The sequence below is a fragment of the Geotrypetes seraphini genome, chromosome 6 (genome assembly GCF_902459505.1).
Source record: "Geotrypetes seraphini chromosome 6, aGeoSer1.1, whole genome shotgun sequence".
NCBI lineage: Eukaryota > Metazoa > Chordata > Amphibia > Gymnophiona > Dermophiidae > Geotrypetes > Geotrypetes seraphini.
Window position 1 is genome coordinate 7,628,669 of NC_047089.1, and position 22,254 is coordinate 7,650,922.

Genomic DNA, 22,254 nt, shown 5'->3' on the forward strand with positions numbered 1-22,254 from the left:
AACTTCACAAATTAAAAAAAAAAAAAAAGTGAAAAAGTAATTAAAAAAGAAAACTTGTCTGTAGGGGGTGAGGCTAGGGCAAAACAAGGCAAACTAGTCTGCAAAGGGCCCCACAGTTGCTAAGACTGGCACTGGCCATAGGCCTGTTCCCCATGAATTGCACAAACAAGAAAAAAGGGGGGTAATGATCTAAGGCGTGCTAACCGATTTAGCGCGCTAAATCGATTAGTGCATATTAAATCAGTTAGCCCGCCTTAGTAAAAGGATCCCATTATGAACTATTACCATCTATCAACTGTACATAAGAACATAAGAATTGCCGCTGCTGGGTCAGACCAGTGGTCCATCGTACCCAGCAGTCCGCTCCCACGGCGGCCCCTAGGTCAAACACCAGCGCCCTAACCAAGACCAACCCTACCTGCGTTCGTTCCGGTTCAGCAGGAACTTGTCTAACTTTGTCTTGAATCCCTGGAGCGTGTTTTCCCCTATAACAGACTCTGGAAGAGCGTTCCAGTTTTCCACCACTCTCTGGGTGAAGAAGAACTTCCTTACGTTTGTACAGAATCCATCCCCTTTTAACTTCAGAGAGTGTCCTCTCGTTCTCTCTACCTTGGAGAGGGTGAACAGCCTGTCTTTATCTACTAAGTCTATTCCCTTCAGTATCTTGAATATTTCGATCATGTCCCCTCTCAGTCTCCTCTTTTCAAGGGAGAAGATGCCCAGTTTCTGTAATCTCTCGCTGTACGGCAACCCCTCCAGCCCCTTAACCATCTTAGTCACTCTTTTCTGGACCCTTTCGAGTAGTACCGTTCCCTTCTTCATTTACAGTGACCAGTGCTGGACGTAGTACTCCAGGTGAGGGCGCACCATGGCCCAGTACAGAAGCATGATAACCTTCTCCGATTTGTTCGTGATCCCCTTCTTGATCATTCCTAGTATTCTGTTCGCAAAAAAACTGCTCACCTAAAATATAGCAACCAAGACGTAATAACAAAGGATGAAGCGGATATCATAATGGAACATGAATCTCTCGGATCCCTATCCTGCCAGGCAAGTTCTAATCATATGGCCAAATCCTCCAAGCGCCTACCGTTGAGATCAATGTGCAAGTTGTAAGCAAAAAGTGCGCTACTTTTTATAAAACCCAATCAATTTCATCGTGAAAAATTTTCTGAAAAAACTTATGATAAACTTATGATAAAGGGGGTCTTTTACTAAGGCACCTTAGCCAATGTAGCACATGCTAAATGCTAATGCGCCCATTATAGTCTATGGATGCGTTAGCATTTAACGCACGCTAAACCGGCTAGCAAGCCTTAGTAAAAGATCCCCCCCCCCCCCACATTATTACTGAAGCACTGGCACTTATCTTAACGGTCTTCTCAGACTCCAGCGCTGACTAAATCGATAATGGACACGCGCATTTTCTTCACAAGCTGTCCGATATGGTCGTTTTGATCGCTCCGATCTTCACCATGAATTGCAACCAGCGTCAGCGTCATCTCTGCTTCAATTCATTATCCTTCTGTTTAGCTGCAGACCATCAACCAGTTCAACAAACACAGGCAACACCACTAAACTCTTCAAAGTTGTTAAAACGCATGCGGATTGTGAAAAATTGCAGGCGGACCTTAGGAAATAAGAAGGCTGGGCGTCCAAATGGCAGATGAAATTTAATGTGGGTAAATGCAAAGTGATGCACATTGGGAAGAATAACCTGAATCACTTTTACCAGATGCAAGGGTCTACTTTGGGGGTTAGCATCCAAGAAAAGGATCTGGGTATCATCGTAGACAGTACGATGAAACTTTCCGTCCAATGTGTGGCGGTGGCCAAAAAAGCAAACAGGATGCTGGGAATTATTTTTAAAAAAAGGGATGGTTAACAGGACTAAAGATATTATAATGGCCTCTGTATCGCTCCATGATGTGACCTCATCTGGAATATTGCGTTCAGTTCTGGTCTCCTTATCTCAAGAAAGATATAGCGGCACTAGAAAAGGTTCAAAGAAGAGCGACCAAGATGGTAAAGGGGATAGAACTCCTCTCGTATGAGGAAAGACTAAAATAGTTAGGGCTCTTCAGCTTGGAAAAGAGACGGCTGAGGGGAGATAGGATTGAAGTCTACAAAATCCTGAGTGGAGTAGAACGGGTACAAGTGGATCGATATTTCATGCCATCAAAAATTAGAAAGACTAGAGGACACTCGATAACGGTACAGGGAAATACTTTTAAAACCAATAGGAGGAAGTTTTTTTCAATCAGAGAATAGTTAAGGTCTGGAACGCATTGCCAGAGGTTGTGGTAAGAGAGGATAGCGTAGCTGGTTTTAAGAAAGGCTTGGACAAGTTCCTGGAGGAAAAGTCCATAGTGTGTTATTGAGAAAGACATGGGGGAAGCCACTGCTTGCCCTGGATCGGTAGCATGAAATGTTGCTACTCCTTGAGATTCTAGAATCTTGTTACTCTCTGGGATTCTGGAATCTTGCTATTCTTTAGGATTCTGAATGGAATGTTGCTACTCCTTGGGTTTTGGCCAGATACTAGTGACCTGGATTGGCCACTATGGTGCTTCATTTAGTTTACCAAGGAATAATTATGTCTGACTTCTGCTTTTACTTTTAACTGCAAGCATCAGATATTCTAGTCTGAAAGAGAGACTTGAGGAGCTGCATCTCTTATAAATTCAGAGAAAGATTTAATGGAGGACTTAACATTGAAGATGGTGTGTTAGAGAAGGTAAATAATCTACTCATAAAATAAGGTAAATTATACTGACAGTTTAATGATCTGCTGGAGAGAAAATCTGGAAGAATTGTGGATGGTTAAGAAACAAACTAATCATAGGCTTCTTTTATGAAGATGGTCTAGCAGTTTTAGCGTGCGCTTCATTGCCGTGCGTGCTACACGCTAACGCCTCCATAGAGCTTGCGTTAGTATTTTCCGTGTAGCGCAGGGGTTAGCATGCGCTAAAAACGCTAGCGAACCTTTGTAAAAAGGAGCCCATAGTCGAGCAGTCCTGGTAGGCTGAGGGGCTGTGAAAAAGCTGGAGTGGTTTCCTATATAAAAAGGGAATTTTTGAGTTCAAATGTTTAGAGAAGTTCCTAAGGATCCTTTTTGGATAGAACTTTCATGTTTCAAGCAAGTACAGATCTATTTCCTAAACAGAAGTCATACTAAATTTAATAATTCTATTCGGACTATTCTTGTGAAATATGTGGCACTTTTACTATTTGTATTTGTAATTCGCTGATTGTCCCGTTCTCTTCAGTGTAAGCCGCCTAGAAATCGTCTGATTGTGGCAGTATAGAAGAATAAAATGATGTTATATTATATGTTATGTAAAGCAAAAGAAGTGTTGTGCTGTTTGAGGTTTTTGTTTCGACTGAGAGTTCTCTGCAGAGAGGAGTTTAGTCGGGGAGTTGCAACTATTTTTTTTTTTTTTTTTTTAAAGTTCTAGGGTTCATTAGTTGTCCCAGTTTCTTAGAAAATGTTATAACTTCTTTCTTGATTGATTAAAGGTAGAATGTTGCTACTCTTTGCATTTCTGGATTGGCCAGACTGGGCTAGATGGACCATTGGCTGTTCTTATGTTCTGCTTCCGGTGGGAACCACCATGGTACCCAGTCCAAGAAGGATGAAGAACTGAATCAAGAAAGATGAGTGGCATTATTGGACCTTCTAGAAAAAACATTTAACTGTGATGGAAAGAAACAAGAGCCCTTTTACTAAGCTGTGGTGAAAACTAGTTACTATGGCTTTATAGTAACACTAGGCTTTAAGCCCATTACATTAACGGGTGCTAGAATAGATATGCCTGTCTGTCTTTCTTTCTGTCTCTCTCTCTCCTTGGCCGCTCTCTGTCTGTCTTTCTTTCTGTGTCTCTCCTTGACCACTGTCTGTGTCTTTGTGTCTTTGTCTGTCTCTCTCTTCTTGGCCGCTGTCTGTCTGTCTTTCTGTCTCCCTCTGTCGCTCTCTGTCTGTCTGTCTTTCTGTCTCTTCCTCTCTCCTTAGCCGTTGTCTGTGTGTCATAGAAACATAGAAAGATGACGGCAGAAAAGGGCTATAGCCCATCAAGTCTGCCCACTCTACTGACCCCCCCTCCTTAAGGCTGAGTGCTAATGTCCTAGTTCCTTATTTCGACCCTCGTAAGGATCCCACGTGGATGTCCCATTTATTTTTAAAGTCAAGCACGCTGGTGGCCTTGATCACCTGCACTGGAAGCTTGTTCCAGTGTTCTACTACTCTTTCTGTGAAGAAATACTTCCTGGTGTCACCATTAAATTTCCCTCCTCTCCTTGGCCGCTGTCTGTGTGTCTGTCAGCCTTTCTGTCTCTCTCTCTCTCTCCTTGACCGATGTCTGTGTGTCTGTCTTTCTGTCTCTTTCTCTCTCTCTCTCCTTGGCTGCCGTCTGTGTGTCTGTCTGTCTCTTTCCCTCCCTCCCGTTCCCCACCTACACCCTGCTCCCCTTCCTATGGCCACCCCCCAGCCCACCCCACCCCCTCTGCGGTAGCGCCACCAGCCTCCAACAAATCCTCAACCTCGACCCGCCGAACGAACTGAAATTCACCCAGAGGAGAGAGCGCAGCAGAGGAGAAGGCCGTGCTACCGGGGAGCAGCAGTGGTTGTGGCCTTCCCTCCCCTAGCTCCGTAGCTCGGTCGCAGTAGCAGTCGTCAAACGTACTGTCAGCATTTAGTACAAGGTTCCAATAAAAGATAACTGTAGCTCAGAGTGTTTCAGTACCTCATAAGAACATGAGAAAATCTTGCCACCTGTGAGTACAATTGCAATATTTATTCAATAGGCATAATTCAGATGATTATAAGGACATCCTGCATGTTGTGGACACGGGTGTATGAGATCCGTAAAACTGCCCCTTGTGACCCTGGGCAAGTCACTTAATCCCTCCATTGCCCCAGGCTTGTGAGCCTGCTGCGACAGACAGGGAAAATGCTTGAGTTCTTGGATAAATTCATGTAAACCATTCTGAACTTTCCTGGGAGAACATTACAGAAAATTGAATAAATAAACAATAAGAACAGTGGATCAGCCCAATGGTCCATGTGGTCCGGTATCCTGTTTCTACAGTGGTCAGAAGTATCTGGCAGAAACCTACACAGGAGCAATATTCCATGCAGAATGAGGCTGGACTCATTTAGAGCACTGGTCTTTGACCTGAGGGCTGTCGCGTGAGTGGACTGCTAGGCAGGATGGACCACTGGCCTGACCCAGCAGCGGCAATTGTTATGTTCTTAAGATTCCAAGCAGAATTCCATGTAGAATCTCACAAGGTAACACCATTCCATTTTCCAAAGTGTAATTGGCCTTTGAAAATCCCCCCTCCCCCAGTTGCTTTTTCCAGGCTGAATAAGTGCTAATGGTCTGTTTATCTGGGATGTTCATAGGATTGAGAATGGTGTCTTGATCCTTCTTATAGCAGCTGTCGGCCTCTTTTCAAACCTGAGAGATAAGGTGGGATCAAGTGCAGGAGAGCTCAGGTTTAAAGGAGCAGCAATTTGCTCTCCCTTTCAAAACCTCTTCAAAGGAAAAACCCACAGAATCAAATCCTCTGAAGAGGATTGACACAGACGTTCTGCGGACAAAGTCTGTGCCACTGAAGACGATGCTAGCAGATTTTCATTAGAGTTCTATTGAAAATTGAGGCTTTCCATTACAGAGCGACTAACCCCCCCCCCACCCACCCTCACCCCCGTAAATCAAACTGGGCTGTGCAAATGTCAGTGAATGCTGAATTCACTGCACTAGTGATATGATTTCAGCGGGGTGGCAATTCAGGCAGAAGTTGAGTTCCCAAATTTTTGGTAATACAGTAAAACCTTGGATTGCAAGTAACTTGGTTTGCAAAACATTTTATTACATTTTAACTTGATATACAAGCAAGATCTTGCAATACAAGTACATACAGTATGCATGTGTCACATCATCACAACTGAGCCGATGGTTCTCTCTCTCTGACACTGCGAGAGTGTAGTGACTGTTCTAAACGAGCAAAGTCTTGCGATACGAGTACATACAGTATAGAAGTGTTACATCATCACAACTGAGCCGATGGGTCTTCTCTCTCTGACGATGTGGGAGTGTAGTGACTGTTCTAACGAGTGAGGTCTTGCGATACGAGTACATACAGTATACACGCGTCACATCATCATGATTGAGCCAATGGTTCTTCTCTCTCTGACACTGTGAGAGTGTAGTGACTGTTCTAAACGAGCAAAGTCTTGCGATACGAGTACATACAGTATAGAAGTGTTACATCATCACAACTGAGCCGATGGGTCTTCTCTCTCTGACGATGTGGGAGTGTAGTGACTGTTCTAACGAGTGAGGTCTTGCGATACGAGTACATACAGTATACACGCGTCACATCATCATGATTGAGCCAATGGTTCTTCTCTCTCTGACACTGTGAGAGTGTAGTGACTGTTCTAAACGCGCGAGGTCTTGCGATACGAGTACGCATAGTATTTTATATTAATGTTTTGGGGTTGTGGAACGAATCGTCTGAGTTTCCATTATTTCCTATGGGGAAATTTGCTTTGATATACGAGGGCTTTGGATTACAAGCATTCTTCTGGAACGTATTATGCTCACAAACCAAGGTTTTACTGCATATAGAAATAAAACTAAAGAAATAAGGTAAGAGCAAAATTTTGGCAAAGGCTTTGCATGACAGCCACATCAGAAACCCTGTGCTATAATATTGGAACATACAGTGGTGCCTCACACAACAAACTTAATTGGTTCCAGGAGCAAGTTTGTTATGCGAAAAGTTCGTTATGTGAAACGCGTTTTCCCATAACAATACATGTTAAAAAAAATTATTCGTTCTGCAGCATAAAATATGCTAAGATGACATAAAAAAAGATAAATTTGTCAAAATGGTGAAAATGGTGGTCTTGCTGAGGCCAAACTCTTTGACGAGGTCACACTGTTTTACCCCACATTCACTCCTTCTAATTATTTCCCGTTTCATTTCAACAGAAATCACCTTCCTGCTTTTTTTAGAAGCCATGATATATAAAAAATATTGAGTTTATCTTAAAAGGACGACTGTATACAGTGAGAGAGGGCAGTTAAGCGCAGTGACTAACGACTGCCTGCAGTGCCTGCGCGGAAGGATGCAATACATCGGCAGCTCGGGCGACTTCGTTGTGTGAAACGAAGTTCGTTGTATGAATCAAGACATGAAGTTCGTTGTGTGCAGCGTTCGCTGTGCGAGGCGTTCGTTATGCGAGGCACCACTGTATCTGAAAATAATACTGGATTCTTCTCTTTCTTTAACTCAAATTTATTACAGCCACAAGGCAGAAGCATTCAGTAGGTACAAAGTTTTTTTGATTGTATCTACCCCAGATTCACCACTAAAGTAGAACACTGTCCCCACCCCACCCCAACCTACAAGCATCTCCAACCCCCAGAATCCCAAAGTGCTTCCTTCCCTCCAAATCCTAGGAACCCCCCAAAAAGCTTAGCTTATTCCACACTACAGGGTTTCCTCTGATCAATGCTGAAAATGCTGCCACCCCCTCGCAGAAAGTTCTAGCTTCTGCAATCTCACAGCAGCCGTCGCGTACTAATTTTCTAATTTCATTACCATTTGCTGAAAGTCTGGGGCTTCTCTCTGCTTCCATTATTGTGCCAACACTAATCATGCAGCCGTCACTCCCAGCTGAAGTAAAACACCTTCTCGACCTAGCATGGGACAATTCAACAGCCAAACCTCCATAGCTGTAAGTACTGAACAATTAACTAGCCAGGCTAATACAGTCTAATTACACTAGATTCTGGCCTCCTTATCTCAAGAAAGATATAGTGGCACTAGAAAAGGTTCAAAGAAGAGCGACCAAGATGATAACGGGGCTGGAACTCCTATCGTCTGAGGTTAGGGCTTTTCAGCTTGGAAAAGAGACGGCTGAGGGGAGATAGGATTGAAGTCTACAAAATCCTGAGTGGAGTAGAACGGGTACAAGTGGATCGATTTTTCGCTCCTTCAAAAATTACAAAGACTAGGGGACACTCGATGAAGTTACAGGGAAATACTTTTAAAAGCAATAGGCGAAAAAAAATTTTCACTCAGAGAATAGTTAAGCTCTGGAACGCGTTGCCAGAGGATGTGGTAAGAGCAGACAAATGAGACCAAGTAAAACCCAGTCCTATCTTTGGCCAGTTTCACTTATCCAATTAAGGGCTAAATACATAAAAACATAAGAATAGCCATACTGGGTCACACCAATGGTTCATCTATTCCAATATCCTATTTCCACAGTGGACAATCCAGGTCACAAGTACCTGGAAGAAACCCAAATAGTAGCAACATTCCATGCTATTGATCCAGGGCAAGCAGTGGCTTTCTCCATGTCTTTCTCAATAACAGACTATGGACTTTTCCTCCTGGAACTTGTCCAAACCTTTCTTAAAACCAGCTACGCTATTCACTCTTACCACAACCTCTAGCAACGCGTACCAGAGCTTAACTATTTTCTGAGTGAAAAAATATTTCCTCCTATTGGTTTTAAAAGTATTTCCCTGTAATTTCATCAAATGTCCCCCTAGTCTTTGTAATTTTTGACAGCGTAAAAAAAAAATCGATCCACTTGTTCTACTCCACAGGATTTTATAGACTTCAATCCTATCTCCCCTCAGCCGTCTCTTTTCCAAGCTGAAGAGCCCTTGAACCATTTTAGTCTTTCCTCATACGAGAGGAGTTCCATCCCCTTTACCATCTTGGTCGCTCTTCTTTGAACCTTTTTTTTTTTTTCCAATTCTTTATTCATTTTCATATCTCATAACAAGTATACAATAATCATTCAATATTCATACAATTCACTTGTATAATTCATATAATATTAAATCTTATATTATCCCCCCTCCCCCTTCCCTTCCACACATCAACATTTTATTTGAATCTCACACATTATACCCTCCCAATCCCATATCATATTATTCTTCTATAAAAAAAAAAGTGTCTAATCATTCGAATATTCAATCAATGGCCCCCAAATTTTTTTAAACTTGTTATAATTTCCTTTTTGCATAGCAAGAATTCGTTCCATTTTATAAATATAACATATTTCCACCAAAAAGTATAGTTAAGTCTTGTATAATCTTTCCAATTTCTAGCTATATTCTGAATGGCAACTCCTGTCATAATCATTAGTAATTTATTATTATTTGCTGAAATTTGACTCTTTGCTCTCATCATTGTTCCAAACAAAATTGTATCATATGACATAGCAACTGGATTTTCTAGAAAATAATTAATTGGAGACCAAATTGACTTCCAGAAGGCGTTAATACAAGGACAATAAAAAATTAGATGATCCAAAGTCCCTGCTTCTAGATTACAGTGCCAACATTTATTAGATCTAGAGCTATCAAACTTTTGCAAACGTACTGGGGTCAAAAGAGCTCAATGCAACAAAAAGAACCAAGTCTGTCTCATAGATGCCGACACTGTACATCTAATTCTCCAAGACCAAATTCGTGGCCGTTGAGAAGCAGAAATTTGATGCTTAATCTCAATGCTCCAAATGTCTCTTAGACCCGTTTTTTGTTTTTTATTTGTAAAACCATATATCAATTTATACCACTTAGCGGCTTGGTGACCCAAGAAATCCGCCTGGAAACACAGGACTTCCAAACTATATTGATTATCAAGAACTTTCCATTCAGGGAACCCCTCCTGAATAGCCTGCTTCAGCTGCAACCATTTAAAACTTTGTGACTTAGTAAAACCATATTTATGTTGCAGCTGTGAAAAACTAAGCAGCTTACCATTGGAAATAACATCATTTAAAGTTCTTATTCCTGCAATGATCCATTGTTTCCAGAGAATTTTATGACCGCCTATTTTAATCTTGGAGTTTAGCCAAATGGATTGATTTAATGATTTAAAAATTGGAATAGGTGATAATTTAGTAACATATCTCAAAGTCTTCCAAGTATCAATCAAAATTCTATTCCCTTTGTATCTATTAGGCATTGGTATACTCAATCTTTGAACCTTTTCTAATGTCGCTATATCTTTCTTGAGATAAGGTGATCAGAATTGAACGCAATACTCCAGATGAGGGTGCACCATGGAGCGATACAGGGGCATTATAACATTCTTGGTCTTATTAATCATCTTTTTCTTAAAAATTCCTAGCATCATGTTTGCTTTTTGAGCCACTGCTTTTTTGGACAAATACTTTCAGTGTTTTCTCTATGATGACACCTCGATCTTTTTCCTGGGTGCTGACTCCTAAGATGGACCCTAGTATTCTGTAACTGTGATTTTGATTATTCTTCCCAATGTGCATCACTTTGCATTTGCCCACATTAAATTTCATCTGACATTTGGATGCCCAGTCTTTCAATTTCCTAAGGTCTTCCTGACAAAATGAGCACCAGCCACAATACACAAAGGAAGGATTAGGTCCTGCCAGATGCGATGCATGCCATGGCAGTAGCGCAGGATGGACAAATCGAGAGGCTGGCTTTCTGTTTGCCAGTCAGGCCGACGCCAGCTGCTGCTGGGCGCGCCTGGGATGAAAGTGGATGGACCCAAGCCAGCCCAAGCCCACTCGTGGCTACAGCTCTGGATTAGAGAATGATACGGGGACAAATTTTTTCCTGTCCCTGCAGGAACTCAATTTCCCCGTTCCCACGAGTTTTGTTGTGTTCAAGTTTCAAGTTTTATTAATTTTGATATACCAACCATCAAGTTAATATCTGGCTGGTTAACAATATATTTAAAAGAAAGAGAAACTAAGAGAATTTTATTTTTTTTTAATTTAAAAAAAAAAAAAAAAAAAAAAGGGTATTGTGTATATACAAATAACATTACCAGACGAACTAGACAGTGAGGATAGAAGGGAAGGAAGGGTGAAGTTACATATTTGAGAAGAAAAATGGAGATAGTGGGGTTAGGATAAAACATAATGGGGAGGGACGCTTTAACGAAAGCGGTTATTATTGATAAATAGTAAAAAAAAAAAAAAAAAAAAAGAATGATGGCTCTAAGTGTTAGCGAAAGCATCACGAAATAAAAAAGTTTTTAAATCTGTCTTAAATTTGTCGAGTCGTGATTTGTCGCGGAGTTGCTGTGGCAGGGAATTCCAGAGGGTAGGGGCAGTTACTGCGAAATTTACTGTCCCTGTCCCATTCCTGTAAACTCTGCCTTAACCGCACAAGCCTTGAACACTTATGATTGTAAAGTGTTTGAGGCTTGTGCAGATGAGGACAGAGCTTGCAGGGATGGGGCAGGGACAGGAAAATTCCTGTGGGGGACGGGAAAAAATTTGTCCCCGTATCATTCGCCACTCTGAGTGGAGATATAGTGCGGAGAAGAATTTGCAGGTGAAATTCCAGCTTTCAGAGCTAAGTAGTTCTATTCATTTGTTATATGAAATATGAGCTTCCTCCCTGCTGTTGTTGTGGATGGGATTTTGAACTACTTTTTGATTTACTTCAGCTGGATTCATCATCTAATCTTACAGTATTAAGTCTTATACTTATTGAGCTAATGATTGATGCATCTATTTCTATTACAACTTGACCTATATTTGACACGTTGATAAGGACTTAGTTTATAGGTTTATAACTGGACTTTGGTAAGGATTCTTAAACGGGCATGGACTTTCAAACGGAGGTCAGTGGCAGAGCTTGGGATATGTTTGGCTTTTTTCACTTGTATATTTTTTCACTTTTTCTGGTTGCATGGGTTCAGGCCATTTGAACTCTTTTAGTAATTTTTGTTTGCTTTTTTTAGAGTTGCTTTTTCATTTTTTTCATCTTCACTGTGATTTTTCGCGTTAAGTAACCTTTTTGGAAGGGTTTTTCTTTTACTTCCTTTTTTTTATATTTTTCTCCTTCTGGTTTTCACTTTGGATGGATGTTTGCCCTTGATATCCATCAGCTTATTTATTATATACAATGGCACAATGATGTACGGGGCAGGATTTATTTAGACTGTGGTCTAAGTGCTTGTCACTTCATGAATACCTGCCCAGGGCCATTGGTTACTACGAAGGGAGAATTAGGCCCGTACTGATTACCATTTTTTGTTGTTTTTTTAATTTGATTTTTATTTCAGGACAAAGCTGATGGTGCATTCAGCATTCTATTGTGGGTCCAGTTGAGGAGAACATTATTTATTTACCAATCTTTGGGGTTTTGGATTCTCTACTCTGGACAGAAATGTGAAATAAATATAGCATGCCTGTCAGATGGTTCTGTCACTGACCTAGTCTATAACTTTCTCAGTGCCAAATTCCCTGAGGCTCCCGTCATCTTGGTAGGGTTTCAGTGCTTGTGCTTGATGCTTGTGCGAGATGGTACGTTTAGATGGGAGAAATGAAAAGGGCGCATGCACGTAAGCATTATTATATATATATTATATATATAAAAGGTATGGAAAATTTCTCATACGCTGACAGGTTAAAAATGCTGGGGCTGTTCTCTCTGGAGAAGAGGAGACTTAGAGGGGACATGATAGAAACCTTCAAAATCCTAAAGGGCATAGAGAAAGTGAATAAGGACAGATTCTTCAAACTGTGGGGAGCCACAAGCACTAGAGGTCACTGGGAGAAATTGAAAGGGGACAGGTTTAGAACAAATGCTAGGAAGTTCTTTTTTACCCAGAGGGTGGTGGACACATGGAACGCACTTCCGGAGGAGGTGATAAGCCAGAACTCTGTACAGGGGTTCAAGGAAGGTTTGGATAGGTTCCTGGAGGATAAGGGGATAGAGGGGTACAGATAGAACTTGAGGTAGGTTATAGAAATGGCCAGTAACATAGAAACATAGAAACATAGAAGATGACGGCAGAAAAGGGCCACAGCCCATCAAGTCTGCCCACTCCAACAACCCTACCCCCTTGAATTTACCCCCCTAGAGATCCCACATGTGTATCCCATTTCCTTTTAAAATCCTTCACGCTGCTGGCCTGAATCACCTGAGGTGGAAGTTCATTCCAACGATCGACCACCCTTTCGGTGAAGAAGAACTTCCTGGTGTCGCCATGAAATTTCCCACCCCTGATTTTCAGCGGATGGCCTCTTGTGGCAGAGGGGCCTTTAAAAAAAGAAGATATCCACTTCACAGGTCGCGGACCTGATGGGCCGCCGCGGGAGCGGACCGCTGGGCAGGATGGACCTCTGGTCTGACCCAGTGGAAGCAACTTCTTATGTTCTTATGTTCTTATACGTCTCTCAGCCACTCGCGCAAAATGTCAGTTGTGAGGTACACTATTGACTTTCAATATGAATCCATTACACTCATTTTCAAATAATGCTTTCCTGTTCCATCTGTGAATCCCCCCAAATATATTTTAAAAGTGACTCAACCTCTCTCAAATTCAAAAATTCTTTCTTTTTTTTGTAATTAGGGGGAGAATTCATCGAGGGACGCTAAATTGGTTAGCGCCCTTGATGGGTTTCCTCCTATGTAATCCAAGTGAAAATCCAAATTTTAGATCATCCCCCTTCCTGAAAAAAAAAAGAATCATTCCTTCTCTTTTAAAGCGATGGGACTTTGGATTTAGCTCATGGATTCTCGGCAGTGCTTCAAGTCAAATAACCTTCAGATACAGTCTGTATTTTCCTGTCCCCAGAGGACTTATAAAGTAATAAAGGCCGTGACGCAGGAAGGTGCGCTCTTTAGCTCAGCGGTTTACTCTTGGATTTTCCTTTGCTTATCTAGATGAAGTAGGAAGTGTTAGCATGTGGCAGCGTGGAGCAGGCTGGCTGCAGAACCTCACACAAATATGGCTGACTCACACACAGGCTGCAAAAGTGCTCTCTCTCTCTCTTGAAATAAATACAGTCCCTCTCAATATTCATCAGGGAACTGGCCCAAACACTCTGGAGACTAATATCACCTTAGGTTCCTTCTGGACCCACACCTGTGTTCATAGGGGCTGATTTCTAGACTGCAGGAGCAGTGCCGTAGCGAGAAAGCCAGTGCCCGGCATCACTATGCCATGTGCCCCTTCATTCTTTCATGCTGCTTGAACCCCCCCCCCACCCCCCTCCCTGACATACCTCTCAAAATGTTTGCATTTGCGAGCATCTTCCACCCGCTGCCCATGCCGGTGTTGATTCATTCTGACATTACATCCTGGTCCCACGGCAAGGAAGTGATGTCAGAAGGGAGTTGATGCCAGTGCGAGCAACAAGTGGAAGATGCAGTGTTCTTTGCTCACAGGTTTAAAGACAATAGACTGTTTGCAATCCAATTCTTTATATGTGAGTTTGCAAACCATTGGACCCCTGAGGAAGACGTGTTCACCGAAACACGGACCGTGTAGGGTCCGGTTGGATTTTTATCACTGTATTTTTTATCATTGTACTTTTTTAATTGAATGTTCATGGTTTTATATGTCAGTGTTTAATAAATTATCTCCAGAACATCTGTATCCACAGTTTTTGTTTTCATCGGTGGATCATCGGGTCTCCTCATTTTTCTTTGTTGGGCAGGCTAGATGAGCCATTTGGCCTTCATCTGCCATCATGTTACAATGTTTCTATAACCATAAAGTTCTGTGACATCACAATGCAAGTGTAAAGAGCCTTAGCCTATAGGAAGAGGAGATGCAAATGTTAAGAGCCTTAGCCAATAAGGAGAGAGATAATGGTTACTGCAGATGGGCATTTTTTTGCTCCTTCAGCTTGTCTGCGGTGTTCTTTGCTCACAGGTTTAAAGACAATAGACTGTTTTCAGTCCAATTCTTTATATGTGAGGTTGCAAAACATTGGACCCCTGAGGAAGGCGTGTTCGCCGAAACATGGATTTTTATCACCATATTTTTTAGCATTGTACTTTTTAAATTGAATTTTCATGGTTTTATTTATCAGTGTTTAATAAATTATCTGCAGAACATCTGTATCCACAGTTTTTGTTTTTGTGAACATTTAAAGAGATACACAGGGAGGAGGAGAGGTACTGATGACAGCACCCCCTGTGAAGACGCCACCTGGAGTGGTCCACCTCCCTCCCGCCCCCCCCCCCCCCCCCTTTAGTACGCCACTGTGCAAGAGACAGCCCGGCTACCTCCTGCGGTTGGTGGTGAACCCAGAAACTCAATGCCGGTTGCCAACTAACCTCAATAGCTAGCTGTGTGCACCCAACTGACTAATTAGTTTATGTGTGCATCTGGTCTCCATCCTTTATATGGGCACCCTTTATAGAATCCAGGGTTAAGTGACTTCCCAAGGTTGCAAGGAGCCACGGTGGGATGTGAACCGGGCTTCCCTGGTGTTCAGTGCTCTGCTCTGACCATGAGAACATTTCTCCACTTTTCCGGAAGTAATGCCCAAAAATTCAATCAAGAATTACTACAAAGTCCAAGAGATGCTATCTGTGCAGCCTTCGCAGTCACTCGGTCTTCCAAACCTTCAAGCCAAATGACCCCTTTAAAGATCAACTTTTAACTCCAACTCCCCAGTTCCATGAATGTGACAAGATGTCTGTTAAGCTGGAAGTCTGTAAAACATTATAAATCAAGACGTCATGGACAGGGGGCAAGAGCGGTTCAGGCCCCTTCTTCAGCAGATATGCAGCTCGATGTTTGGGTAATTCTTCTGTTGACTCCATAAAAGGGATGACAACCTTCAAAGACTTCAATTTGTAGGCATTACAACTTCTTTTATTCAAGGAGCTACGAGTATAAGATGCCATCTATGTATCGTTGCTGTGTCATTATGCAACCAATTACAGGAAGAAGTGTATAGATAATTGTCCATTGTCACAAAGGACATGAATTTAATAGAGGCCAGTGTTTTCCCAAGGCACACGCTTAATAACTTAGTAATATAATAATCTAACAGAAATGAATGCAGATGTGAAGCTGTGAGACTATTCATCTACTCACTTGGCCGTTTAAATCTGCAGCTAACTAAGAAGCTCTTTTGGATTTCTTTTTTTTCTAAGACAGTATTAATGTCAATAAAATCTGATATTTACAGATATTTAAGAACATAAGCAGTGTCTCTGCTGGGTCAGACCAGAGGTCCATCATGCCCAGCAGTCCGCTCACGCGACGGCCCATCAGGTCCAGACCTGTTACATAACCCTCTATCTATACCCTTCTATCCCCTTTTCCTTCAGAAAGTTGTCCAATCCCTTCTTGAACTCCAATACCGTACCCTGTCCTATCACGCCCTCTGGAAGCACGTTCCAGGTGTCCACCACCCGTTGGGTGAAGAAGAACTTCCTAGCATTGGTTCTGAATCTGTCCCCTCTCAATTTTTCCGAATGCCCTCTCGTTCTTGTAGTTTTCGAAAGTTTGAAGAATCTGTCCCTCTCCACTTTCTCTATGCCCTTCGTGATCTTGTAAGTCTCTATCATATCCACTCTAAGTCTCCGCTTCTCCAACGAAAAAAGTCCCAGTCTCTCTAATCTTCCAGCGTATGAAAGGTTTTCCATACCTTTTATCATACGTGTCGCTCTCTTCTGAACCCTCTCGAGTATCGCTATATCCTTCATTAGGTACGGCGACCAATATTGGACGCAGTACTCCAGATGCGGGCGCAATCTATTTAACATCTACATGAGTTCATTGAAACATTACGATTTGAATACCTGAGAAACTGTACTAACATATGCTGATGATATCTTCATATTACTTGAGGTTGATCCACATCTCGATAATTTGATACCCAATATTAACAATTGTATTACTAAACTTCAGTCCTGGGCGACGATAGTCCAGATGAAATAAAATGCTGCAAAGACTAAGCTTCTATGGCTTGGCCCAAAGTTAGATTCTCTCCCTTCTGCTGTGATCTTAGACTCAGGAGAATCTTTGAAAATTGAGTTTTCCTCATTACTACTAGGTATTGTTATCGATTCTTCACTTACATTTAAGGACCAACTAAATTCACTTATTAAAAAGTGTTTTTTCAGCCTCTGTGCTCTGAGAAGAGTGAGAGCACTTTTTCACCAACAACACTTCTCTGTATTGGTTCAATCAATCATTTTGTCAAGGCTAGATTACTGCAATTCAGTGTATATGGGTCTTTCAAAGGTCAGTCTGCAGAGACTTCAATTAATACAGAACACTGCAGATAAACTTATCTTTGGTAAGAGTAAATTTGATCACGTCACCCCTCTGCTCAAGGAATTCCATTGGCTTCCAGTGTATCTCAGAATTCAATTGAAGTGCATTTGTTTTGCATTTAAGATACTATTTGGCATTTTCGCCACTTTGATCCCTTTAGACTGGAATGTTCATAGATCTCATCTTGCCAAAGTTATTCCTTTGCTTTTAAATTAACCGAATTCTGGAATGCTTTACCGCTTACATGAAGAAGTTTAGGTTCTTTTGCTTTATTCCTGAAAGTTCTGAAAAACTTTTTTGTTTGCTAAACATTTTGGAAATTAACTATAGGCCAGGCACTTAGGTCCCCCAAGCAATGTAAGTGAATCAATTGCTTGGCTATTTTGCATGGGGTTTTTCTAATTTGAATGGCCGGATCGGAAAATGGGCGATCGAGGGGATAAAACACACGGTGGGTCGTTTAATGAATTGGGTTGGTTAGCAGCGATCGTCGCTAAACCTGCGACAGATTGCTGACTTTAGTGAATCTAGCCACTTAAGTTAACCGGTGAAATCGGAATATATAAATAGTATCTTTAACTGGTCTGATTTAACTGGTCAGCCACTGAATACCAGCTTAACTGATTAAAGGCTCCTTTTATCAAGCAGTGGTAGAGCTTTTTTAGCGCGGGCCAGTGAGGCATATGCTCCGAGGCTCATTCAGTTTCAACGAGCATCAGAGCATTTACCTTGCCGGCCTGCGGTAAAAAGCTCTTCCGTTGCTTGATAAAAGGAGCCCTAAGTTTTAGCGAACAAAAAAGCCTGCTAGCATTAAACAGGAATATTGACTGATGGTCACTGGCAATGAATATCTGTGGGGGTTTAACCTACTATAAAGCTTTCCGGTTAAGCTGTTAGTTACAGATAGGACTGCTATTTATGTAGTCAGACTTAAGCGCTAAGCTTATCTGCTTAGGTGTGGAATATCTGTGAGAAATTGGATAAGTCACGCAATACAGCTGGCAGGGGAAGCCCAAGAGGCCAGCAGCATCAGGAGGTCCTAACGGCTCAGTATATCAGCCGGCAGGGAAAGCAGCAATAGCGGCAGGCAGAAGATGCCCCCCCCCCAACGGGCAGGAGAGATGCCCATTCCCTCATGCCTGTTCAACCCTTTCCGAAAAGAAAACAAAATAGCATAGTTTGGATTCTAGGCAGGCCCGCACAGTTCCATCCATCCCCGCCCCATTATGCTCCAGCCCCACCCCCAATTCTGCCCTAGGCCCCTCCCCCCCCCCCACTGCCTGCTCTCGTCGGGCAGGAGGAAATCCACGCATGCGCGGATGCCTCGCGATGACGTCACGCGCACGTGATTTAGAAAAGGCTTTTCAAAACCCGGAGAAAGTGCCGGGTTTGAAAAGCCGTCTAGACCCCCCCCCCCCCGGACATGTTCTCGAAAACGAGGTCATGTCTGGGGAAAAGTGAACATCTGGTAGCCCTAGTCATGGGGCCTTTAGACCACACAACCAGCTGGAATGGTAGTTCCACTTGGCTCTGAAGCAGGAAAGAAGGCCCCAATTCGCGGTGTCGGGTTCAGTGTACAAGTCGTGTGATTGGCTCCTCAGAGGTTAACCATCCAGACCACACGACATGTCAAGCATCAAAGCATCACCTATAAACATATATTTAAGCTCAAACACAGTCATTTGCTTCACAAAATGGGCCTGAGTTGTCATGGTGACGTACAAGCAAAATTCCTTCAGCAGCTCGAACACTTCCTTCACTCCCTCCACTGGTGTTGCTCTATAAAGATTTTTTCCCCCCTCCACCCTTGAATTCTTCATTAAAAATTTTGTTGCATATTGGAGCTTTCTTCTAACTCTTTCCTGAATTGATCAGGCGGTCAAGAGGTGGAGAGTCAGAATTAAAATTAAAGATTGATAAATGTCTAATGAAATCCACGGATTAACCCTTTCATGCCCTGCGCTGGGGCTCCCGGGAGGAGAATACAGAGCCGGGGATTTTTAGGGAGAAGGGTTAAGCCGGGGCTCTCTATTGTTTAATGCCTTATTTAATTATTCAATTTATAACTTGCCTATTAACTAGCCCCCCTGTTACCGCAGGCTGATGCGGTAAAATACTCTGACGCCCCTGAGGATTAAAAGGGCGTCGGAGCATTTGCCGCGTGGGTTTCATAAAGGAGACCCTAGGTGAGAAATAAGCTAATATACGTACAGTGATATGAAAAAATTAGGACACCCCAAGAAATATTCAGGTCTTTCTTAAGAAATGTTCACATATCGATGTCAAATCTCTTTTTTATTTATCTCTGGAAAAGAAAGTGATGTAATTGCAGGTAAACAGTATGACAGAAGAAGATTGTATGAGAAAACTTGGCATGGTTGGACATAGGACGAAGCACATGGAGGGGCATAATTTAAAAAAAACCATCTAAGTCCCTTTTTGACCTAAGGTGCCAGGCGCCCAAAGTAGGCAGCAGGGAAATGTCTATGCTCAAAAAAACCATCCAAAATGTATTTTTTTCCAAGAATGGCCTACCTGTACGTTCAGCCACTACGTCTACCTTTAAGCACTATTCCTGAACAAAAGTTTGCCCAAGTCCCAAACGCCCAAAACAAGACTTTTTAGGCATGGGAGCAGTGGCGTACCTAGGGTATGTGGCACCCGGGGCCCATAATTTTGTGACACCCCCCCCCCCCCCCATGTAAAAAAATATTTTTTGTAATAACCATGAAACTGAATAAATGGTCATAATAGAAACAGGCACTGAAAATTTTATTTTATTGAACCTCATATATATAACCATTAATCCAAACATAACATAAATTATGTCTGAATTGTCATGACATCAGAAGTACATATGGAGTAGTTGCAGGTGATGCTTGGGACAGTTCTGATTGTGTTAGTTCGGTTTTATGTGTTTTTTGAATAGAAGAGTTTTTATTTCTTTTTGAAGGTTTTGCAGTCTGTGGTCGATGTCAATTGGTTGTAGAGTTGGGGGTCGAGTGTTGCAGCTCGAATGGCTAGGAGGTTGTCGAACAGTTTTTTTCTTTTGACGTTTTTGGTTGGAGGGTGTGTGAATGGTGCGTGAGTTCTCCTATGTCTGGTTGAAGTGGATTGAATTATTTAGCGGAAGAAATTAGTTACCCCCTCATCCCACACACATTAATTCTCTTCTATTTTTGTTCCCATTATAAAAAACACTGATAAGTTCCCAGAAAAAAAATACATTAAAATAAGAAGTGAAAACAAAGGCCCCTACAGATGAGAACATAACATAAGAATAGCCTAACTGGGTCAGACCAATGGTCCATCATGCCCAGTAGCCCATTCTCATGGTAGCCAATCCAGGATACTAATACCTGGTCAAAACCCAAAGAGTAGCAACATTCCATGCTACCGATCCAGGGCAAGCAGACACTTCCCCCATGTCTTAATAACAGATTATGGACTTTTCCTCCAGGAATTTATCCAAATCTTTCTTAAAACCAGCTACACTATCTGCTTTTACCATAACTTCGGGCCACTTCATTTTTAAGTTTAGATCTTTCCTTTCAAACAGAGACCTTGCTAGATGTCAAATACAGCACAAGGTAACTTCACATGGACTTAGCTGTGCAGGAAATGTGAATCTCCTCATACACCCACCATATAGTGCAAAAATGTGCAAAGGTCTGGTTTTTTCTTTCGATCACTACATAGCCTAATGCCACACAAGCAGCGCTGTTACAAACATATTCTGTAGGTCAATGCTAAGGATAACAAAGTTTCCTTCCTTGGACCAGAAGGAGATAAACCACTGGAAGAGATCCCAAAACAACACCCAAAGATACACTCAGTGTGTGAACCAGTTGAGTGGAGTGGACTAACTGGGGGGTGGAAATGGGCCCGGAGTTTGCTCAGCAGAATTTCTCAGATCACCTCTTCCTCTCAACACATTGACACGCTGCCACCACCACTAGGAACACCTCACCGGGTAGGCCAGCAATGTTATAAACTTTATAAAACACATTATTATATTTTCTTATAAAGCACATATTTTAACTGAACTCTCTGACATCCTCAGCCTTGCCATTCACAAAAATAGAAGGAAGAAAAGTTCCCATTTCCTGCTGTCTCATGTTCCCGGCCTATACAATATTTTTCTTCTGCAGAGTGCAGAGCCTTCAAAAGTCTGACCAAATCCTCATTTCACTTGCATTATAAAGTACTGAGGATGCCATCTCTCCCCAATCCCAGGTCCTAAAGTCTAAGACAGTAGCGCAAACTAGTGCTGCCAGATTCAGGAAAAAAAATTTTGATTCGATTTAGCCTATTGAATTGGTTTATCGATTTGATTTTCCTGCCCAATTGGGTGTTTTTTTCAAACATCCTGGTGGGTTTATTTTATAGCTTTTTCACCCCCCTTTGGCTTCTCCTAACCACACTGGCGCTGTGGTGTAAATAAAATAAAGAAACAAAAAGGACGTTTCCTCTCTCTGTTAAATCCTAGCTCACGTTTGCGGTCTAACACCAGCTCTGGCAGGATACACATTTCAAATCTGACATATTGTAATCACAAAACAGAAAATAAAATTAGTTTTTCTACCTTTTTGTTGTTTGGTTATTTTTCAAATCTTGTTGGTCCAAGGCTCTGGTTGTCTTCTGATAACTTGCTTGCCAGGGTCTCCTTCTTTCTTCTTTCTCCGTGCTAACCATCCATCTGCCATCTCTGTCCTCCCCTTCCGTTTCCCTTCCCTCCCCCGGATGTCTGGCATCTTTTCTATTTTTGTCTCCCTCCACAGATCCACCTTTTCTTAACTACCCTTTCATCCAGCAGCTCTCCCTCCTTCCCCACCACCCCAGGGTCCACCATCTCTCCCTTTCTTTTCCCAACTACCCTCCTAACCAGTATCTCTATCCCCCCCATCCACACCATCCCTTGTGTCCAACTTCTCTCCCTTTCTGTTCCTTCCCTCCCTAAAACCCATGTCCATCACCTCTCTCTCTCCTCTATTTTCAGACCCATTATTTCTTCCCACCCAAAGTCCGGCACATGCACGTCTCTTTGAACCCCTCCCCCTTCCCTCCATGTACTTCTACACCAGGGCCCCCCCTTCCCTCCCCTCCCCTGAAGGCCTGTCCTCCCCTTGAAGGCCTGCCTGCCTGCTCCCCTTGAAGGCCTGCCCCTCCTGAAGGCCTGTCCCCCCCCTTGAA